Source organism: Quercus lobata, chromosome 5 (assembly GCF_001633185.2).
Source record: "Quercus lobata isolate SW786 chromosome 5, ValleyOak3.0 Primary Assembly, whole genome shotgun sequence".
Taxonomy (NCBI): domain Eukaryota; kingdom Viridiplantae; phylum Streptophyta; class Magnoliopsida; order Fagales; family Fagaceae; genus Quercus; species Quercus lobata.
Window position 1 is genome coordinate 62,079,659 of NC_044908.1, and position 8,672 is coordinate 62,088,330.

The 8,672-nt window shown below is 34.9% G+C and overlaps 1 long non-coding RNA gene across 1 annotated transcript; it reads left to right on the forward strand.

Moving 5' to 3' along the window:
- The first annotated feature begins 5,007 nt into the window (after window positions 1-5,007).
- LOC115992526 lies at window positions 5,008-7,756 on the forward strand. The gene is made up of 4 exons (XR_004092542.1): window positions 5,008-5,132; window positions 5,233-5,325; window positions 6,242-6,459; window positions 7,497-7,756. It is a non-coding gene; the product is annotated as an uncharacterized LOC115992526 (long non-coding RNA).
- The last annotated feature ends 916 nt before the right edge of the window (window positions 7,757-8,672 follow it).

Consider the following 8,672-nt stretch of genomic DNA (forward strand, 5'->3'; position numbering starts at 1 on the left):
TTAAGCTAGTAATATTGAGAGGAGTGGAAGTATGCTTTACTTTTCTTTTTTCTTTTTGGTTAAAAAGTATGCTTTTCACCATTGTTGTGAGTGGCATATATCCTTTCTATTTGTTTTCTTGAAATGACGTGACATTATATACATTTTTATTTGTGAAACACTAGGTAATAGGTCCTATGTAGAATGCTTTTAATGACAATCAATCTCAATGTTAAAAATTTTCTTTTTTATCTGTATTTGATAACGACAACAATAGTTGATGTGATTGGAGGTTTGGGATAAGTTGGAGTGTCTTTGTTTGTGCTAATGAATACTTTACAACCCAATACAGTTCATTCTTCAAACTTATCTCATTCCTTATTTATTTCATCTTAAATGTTCTTTCCCTCTGCACACCTAATCTTGGTCTGCAAGTCTAAATGCCCTAAAATCATGGATACATATCAGGGAGAGTGGGGTCATTGTGATAATAGATATTGTTTAAGTCTCTTGTCCTTTCATTGTTGTTATTGGGACCTCTCATGGCTTGGCCTACCCAATTATTTCCTTTACATATTGGGAGCTTTAATTTCTTTTTCTCACTCTTTGAATCTCAACCAACAATTAATCTTTTTTCAAAGCGGGAGCTTGGTCCTTGGAATCAATCTGTTGAGCAGCCAATCATGTACAAATAATACAAGTGCTACGTACTCAATAACTGTGTGTCACAAAACAAACTTTATTATGTAATGATGACTTTATTATTTTTATGGTTCAGTTAAATGCTATGCTGACTATTAACTTTTCTTTTATGTAATAAGACCAACTTTCATTGTCTTCCACCTATGCAACAAAGGTTTACATCAACCTGGATAATCAGCAGGATTACATCCACTGGGATTCTGAAGAAGTGGTAAAAAATATGAGGACAATACATGAAATTATAAAATTTCTTGAGCAATCAAAATCCCAGGTAAGTTAAAAATCTAAATAAGTATTTGATTAATGACAAAGTTTCATGTAATATACTAATAAAAAAAAATTACTTAGGAAGCGATTTTCTATTGTATGGCTGTCATGAAAAAGGTAAATGCTAAAAATGGATGACATTATATTTCATGCACTGATTGTCATAAAAAGGCTAAAACAATTGGATCTACATTTTGGTGTGAAAGTTGCAAGAAAGAATTGTCTTTTCCAACAATAAGGTTAGTTCTAGTTTATGAAAAAGATTAAGATATATTACATATAAGATATGTATTGTAGAAACTTACACATTTGCCAAAAACTTCAGGTACAGATTAGAATTACATGTCAAGGATGAAAGTGACAGCACAATATTTGTGGTATTTGACAAGGAAGCAGAGAAAATTGTTTGTATTCCTGCTACACAAGTCTGTACTATAGAAATAAAGGTATAATATTTATAGCTTCATGAAGTTAGTGAACTTATCATGATTTTTAAGATTTTCATACATCTTTTGAATATTTGGTATTACGAATGAATCTTTTGATTATTTTTATGTTGGACTTGGCTTTGAGGCCAATGATGTTTTGTTTCTAGTTTTTATATTAGATTTTATATTGGCTTTTGATAATATGGATATGAAGTTAGTTTGCCTTCCTTTCTGGTTTGGTTGCATATATAATTATTTTTTCTTGAGGTCTTTTTTTGGCGATGATATGGATCCTAGTTCAGTAATATTTGCTTAGATCCATAATTAGTTTGGATTCAGTTCCTAGTTTTTTTTAATGCTCAAACCTTTGAATAACGGAAGATCTTATGTACAGTGGTTTGATTAGTACTGTTCTTTCTTTTACCTCAGGTAGTATTAATGGTTAGTTGTCTGTCTGTTACCTCAGGAAAATGCCTCTATTGTAAGAAAAGTTATTTGCTCTTGTGTTTGCAGTTTGCACAATTACTGGGTAACATGTTATTATTGATCAGTCATGATTTATAAGTTGCTTTTTAATTTTTTGGATAGAATTCAAATTAGGGTCTTAGATCCATCGTTAGAACTTTTCTCATTGGGTGAGCATAGGGATACTGTTAAGAGTTTTGATATTAAGTTGGAAGATTCACTAGCATCAGTGTTACGTTAAGGCTCACGGGTTTGGAAGATTCAGATGTTTGTGTAAAATGCTGCCTGTGAGGAGAATACCAGGAGACCAATGGTTGTGTTGCTGAAAAAGACTTGGAGCAGTTAACTGTATTCTCCTTTTGAACCTCAAAGTGAGAGGTGTATCAAAACAGTGAGGAAAAGGGATGTTTATAATGCTGAACTAGTTAGGATTAAGCTGAAAAGGGTGAAGAAGAGTTTGGACGAATGTTCCATGATGATTAATCATGTGTCAAGGGAAAAAATTAACCAAGAAAGCTTTACAACTAGCTTCAGCCTGTTTAAAACATAAATCAATCTGGCTGGAACAAAATATTGAGCTTGGTGTGACATTTTGTTTGGGATAAGATCCCTCTTCGATTGATTCCTCTAATAATTCTTCAATTTTGATTTAGATGCAAGACAATGATAGGGAATTGGAGGGGTTTCTCGATAATCTGAGTAGATGTTTGAAAGCAGTCACTGGATGCGTTGCTTTAGGTGCTGCACTTTAAGGCTCTAATTTGTACACTTAAAAAATATGCAATGAGCGTGAGGGACAGCAGCCAACACTTACGTTGCTTATAATACAATGAAATCAATATGAGAAGGGAAAAACTTACTTATAATTTCTTAAGTTAACAATAATTATACAACAAAATCAAAATTGCGCCTTTGATTCCAATTCCAAGGTTTCAATTCACTTCAATTCCAAGAATATTATGTATACCTAAACACCACCTAAATAATGATAGCATGTAATACAAGATTCAGCAGTCAGCTCCATCTTCCCCTCTTCCTGCCTTTTCCTAATTGTCCAGATTTTATACCATGTTCTAATCAATTTGAGGCCCATGACAAGCTCTCAAGGAATTTTTTGTTCGTCTTTCTCTTTTAATAGTAGGATTATAATTCATTCATATAATGTGATGTAAGATTTGAGGGCTGAGAGGCTAAAAAAGCAATGTTTTCCGTTGATAAATTTGCTCAATCATGTGTTGGCCGTGATGTTATCAAAAGGGGTGCTTGTTGGAGAATTGGTACAGGGCAGAAAGTTCAGATCTGGCAACACACTTGGCTGCCATCTAAACCTCCTACCCGTGCCCTATCACCTACTCTAGAGGGTTGGGAAGAGACCACAGTAGATGTCCTCATAAATGAAGAGAACCGGACCTGGAATGATGAAGTAATAGCTGGCTTATTTGCACCTGAAGAAGCTGAGCTCATAAAGAGAATTCCTCTCTCAAAACACCCAACAGAAGATAAGTTGTACTGGCCGTGGACCCAAAATGGCCAATATTCTTGCAAGTCTGGATACCGGTTTTTGAAGATGGAAGAAGAAGAGTTTAGACATGAGGTAGCACAAAATGGTGAAAAGAATCTGTGGAGAATCATCTGGGGTTTATGGGTTCCGGACAAAGTTAAGAATTTCCTGTGGCGTGTCTGTCGTGATGCCATTCCCACAAAATCAAACCTGAAGCAGAGACACATGCAAATTGACTCACTGTGTGAACGGTATTGGAAGGAAGAAGAAACTACTCTACATGCGTTGTGGTCATGCAGCGAACTCAGCTCGGTACGGTCTCTTTCTCAATGGAGTTCAAGTCAAATCTCAGGTGTGACAAATTTCAAGGAGCTGCTGTCATGGATCCTCAACAATCAAAGCAACCCAGAGCTATTTGGGATGATAACTTGGGGGATTTGGAATCAGCAAAATCAAGTTCGCAACCACCAACCTTGCTGCACTTCAGACCAGCTTGTACCGCAGGCAAAAGGAAGGCTAGATGAATTTTTGGCAGTGTTACCACCCGTACCTGCAGCAGAACCGAAACCACAGGCAGTATGGAAGCCTCCAGATGGAAGGATGGTCGAAATAAACTTTGACGGAGCAATATTTAAGACTGAAAACAGAAGTGGGATCGGTGTTGTAGTGCGAGATCACACAGGTGCTGTCCTAGCGTCCATGGCTCAATGCTTCTCCCCAGCACTCACACCAGTGGAAATTGAAGCTGTTGCTGCAGCACGGGCAGTGGAATTTGGACTGGAAACAGGTTTGGTTGAAGCTATATTGGAAGGAGATTCCGAGCTAATTATGAATTCTTTGAAGTCAGGAGGTGGCACAATAGCTTCGGTGCAACCCCTTGTTCAGGATGCTATTATTTTTTCAAATTCTTACACAAAATTACTATACTCTCACTGTAGAAGAGACGGCAATAAGTTGGCACATAGTCTAACTAGATATTCGATTAAATGTTTCTGACTATGTTGTATAGATGGAGGAAGTTCCTCAGTCTTTATTTTTTGTAGCTCAAAATGATTTGACCACTTTGGCAAATCAAGTTCAATAAAATCCCTACGTTCATTCTCAAAAAAAGAAAAAAAAAGAAAAGTGTTGGGTCAACGTTAGGCAAAACATTCAAACCAACAACTTTTTGAATATGGTTGATTTCGTTCAATTGATTTCACTTCTTGACCGATAAACTTGCAAAGTGAACAATTTTCTTCAGACTTCAACCTCCCTTACACCAAATTATTACAATGATCATGAAAAACAATTACGAAGAAACTTTTTCCTTACAAAGAAATTTTTGTCATAAAATTTAGCCAACACCTAAAATCTTAACAATTTATACTCATAACAATAAAGTCTCATTTTTAATGGTAGTTTTTTCATGATTTCTAAAGTAAAAAACAAACAAATCTATATATTACTAAAAACTGAAGCGCAGGATTTAATGTTGCTACACTCATATTGAGCCACGTCAGCAACCATGTCATTCTCATCCTATTTTCTGAATTTTTAATACAACTTAAAAATAATTTTACCAATTTTAAAATACTAATCAAATTAAAATTATTTTCAGCCCTGTCTCTACTTTAGAGTCCACTTCTTATACATTTAAATTCACTATAAAGCCCCAGCCCAAACCCAAAGCCTTTTCAACTTACTCCCTTTGTCAAACCTTATAGCTTTTCACGGTTACAACTTATGCTATTCCCTTCTGTTACACGGATTCAACTTCCTGCCTCCCACGTTTTGTTTCATCATTTCAGGTTTAGATCCTTCCCCTTCCCCACCTTTTTGATTATCACGGTTTCAGCTTCTATTCTACTGTTTCACTCACGGTTTCATCTTCCTGTTCTACGGTTTCAGCTTCTGTTTTGGCTTCTAATGGCAGCCTATCTGTCTTCCTTCTTCTCCTTACATCTATATAAATACTGATGTAAGCTGGGCGGTTCAATTGAGGTATCCCTACATCCCAATTTCTTTTGTACTCTATTCTTTTGCTTGATGTTTTTTTTTCCCTTTCTACGTTTGTTTCTGCCTATTTCTTGCTGTGGTGTGGATGGTTGTAAGGGTGTTGAATTTGTTACTGCTGGGTTATTTAATTGGAGCACTGCTTTTTTGGAGATGTTCGTTCGGAGTTCTTTTGGGGATTTTTTAGGTTGGGAAATCCCAGAAATAGTGTAACAATCATGTAGCAAAGCAAAGTTGACAAAAGCTCAAGGTGTGACAATTTGTGGCAATCACGTTGCCTTTGTTTTGTTCACAAATTTAAATCTGTCACCTTTTAGTTAATGAGACAAAAGCTCATCAAATGGTTGTCCTATGTATGTGTCAAATGGGGGAGTTTTTGTGCAGTGGCTCTGCTGATAAGAGTGTTGGTATATGGAAAAGAGAGGGCTTATGGTAAGCTTAGAAAAGTTGGAGTCATAAGTGGCCATGAAGGTCCAGTCAAATGCTTGCAAGCATCACCGGGTAATTTTGGTAGTGGGTTCTTGCTCTATAGTGGAAGCCTTGATAGTTTTTTGTCCACTAATTTTTTTCTAATTATTGTGCATTGGGTTATTCTTATTGCTGATTTTCCAAGTTTAAGAAGTCCACGGTAGGCTAGTACTAGAGAAATCTGAAAATTATTCAAACGGTTTTGTTAATTAGCATATAACATTCACAAGTAGCATAAATAGACCATCACTTGGTACCAAAAGTTAATCAGCAATATGGATGGTAGAGAAACCCATTATCGAGCTCTGGTACCAAACGTGGTGGTTGGATCACCTTCCCATTCATCATTGGTCAACCTCTCTCTCTCTCTCTCTGTCTAACACACACAGAATTTGTTTGGATCAATATATTTCTTATTTCTATTTATATCAAGCAGGGGCGGCGGCAAGCTTCACACTTGGAGGCGAGGGATGGATATCGAACCTGATCGTATATCTGATTCAGGTGTTCAATTTGAAAAACATAAATGCTGCTCAGATTTCAAACATAGTGAGTGGTAGCACCAATTTGCTTTCGGTCATTGGAGCAATTGTTGCTGACTCTTTCTTTGGTACTTTCTCTGTTGCTGCAGTTTCTGCCTGTATCTCTTTGCTGGTAATAATACTCTTTACAGTGTTGCAACTTGCAAGATGCACAGTCTATTGTGTGTGTAGTTTGCTTGCTAGACTCTCTGTTGTGCGTTTATCTTGAGTTATATTTAATTTTTCAATATAATTGATTGATCGATATTTTTCTCTCGAGTGTGATTAGTTTATGTTCATTGTGTGTTTGTAAAGTTTATTATTTGGTAAATGTAAAAATTGACTATATATCTTTTCCAAGTAATGAAGTAGTGATTTAACTTCAATATTCTTTTACTTTCCAAGAACAATATTGAATAACACCAACTTATCGCTGTGTTTCTATTGGCAGAAGATATAATTTTTTTAAAGAATGATGAATTTGGCTGCAACTCTGAAAATAATTTATATTGTTTGACTCAAATAAAAAATATTAATATTTTACATAGACATAGTAGTGACGGTTGTAGTAGTGAGGGCAATACTGATGGTATTAGTGATCGTGGTGTCCTTAGAGGCGGTGATGACGGAAGTGTTGCAGATGGCATGGTGGTTCTCGCTATAGGCCCGCTTGAGACAATGATGGTGGGGTTATAATAATTAATAGGATTGGAGTGGTTGATGTAAAAGCCTTTATTTTCATTTCCATTTACGATTAACTACTCAATTTATAAATTTGAGTAGCTAATCAATTTTATCTATATATAAATCAATTATTTTTAATCAATTTTAAAAAATTGAAAAAAAAAAAAAAAACTACGTCCAAAGGAACCTGTATCTTACACTTTTATGTAACAGATACAAGTGTTTTGCATATAGAATTTCAATGTTCAGGAGGGCGTGATATGGAAATTTTTGGTTATAAGATATATTCTATTCTCATTCTGCTTTGTATTTTCTAATGACATTACCTCCATTTTCATTTTGTAATTGGTTGTTACCATTGGTGTAAGTTGTGACTTGAGATTGGTTAGCCTAAAAGTGAAACCACCTGGATTATCTTTGGATGGTTTGTTTGGTTCTCGGCTGAACACATGAACCAATAAAGGTTAGTTTATTTTTGGGTTGTAGGAGCTGGATTATGTGACCCAGACAATGAACCAAACATGTATAAACCAAGGTATGACAATGAAGTGGGTTACATGGGTCTCCTCTTTGTTCAGTCTTTCTTTAATTGTTTTTGGTCCCAAGACCTCTTTCTCTCTTTCATGTACCTTCATTATTCATCTGTAAGAAATTATCATACCTTCTCTTTCCCCACATTATACTTAATTAAATTTTGAAATTGACGGGCTTGCGCATCATGTCCTTGTGTAGGGGATTAGCATTTTGTGTTGGTCTTTTAGTTCCTTTCATCTAATTGTATGTTTTCTTTTCATGTAAACAAGGTTTGTTACTTTTTCTTAGTTTTAATTTTACCACATTATTGGACTAAGTTGGTAGTATGACACAAAATTATAGCAGTTTGGAGCAATAGGTTGTAATGAGATACTTGCCCTATCATCTTCTCTTCTTTCACATATAGGTTAGTACCTCCATCACTCCATGTCTTGAGTTATCAGTCATTCACTTATTTGTCCCATATTACATTTAAGATACAATTCTTGCTGCAAAATATGTATTTGTATTTAACTTTAGTATTGATTTTTATTAGTTGTCTTGTAATTTTTATTAATTTTTACAAGACAATGGTTGTATGGAAGATAAATTACAGTCCAGTCCAACGAAATTCTGGCTGCACATGCTAAAAAATAAATTAAAATTTTGTATTAATTTTTATTACAACTAATATATATTTAGTTTTTCATTTTGTTGTTTTATTCTAATTACCTTTCTTTGGAAGGAAAATGTATAACCTTTTGGTGAAAAAATAAGACTAAAATAATATGTATTTATTGCGACTTTATATACTTATTACTATTATTTGCAAAAACTATAGCAAAGTTTTACTGGTAAGACTAACTGTATGATACATCAGTAATGAGAAGAGACGCAATACAGGATGGGGGGTACTCCTCTACAGTCTACCCAATATCCTTTGTATGACTTGGGGGTATTTACAAATCTAAGAAACATTTAGAACACAAAATATCCTCACAAAGCATCCCAATACATATGGGAATCTTCGGGTTTCTTTTTTTCCTATTGGATTTTTTTTTATTATCTACCTTGAACAACTTGCTAAATACAGGTTTTGTTACGAAGCACGATTTAATACATCAAGTTTTTTTTATCATATTTGCATTT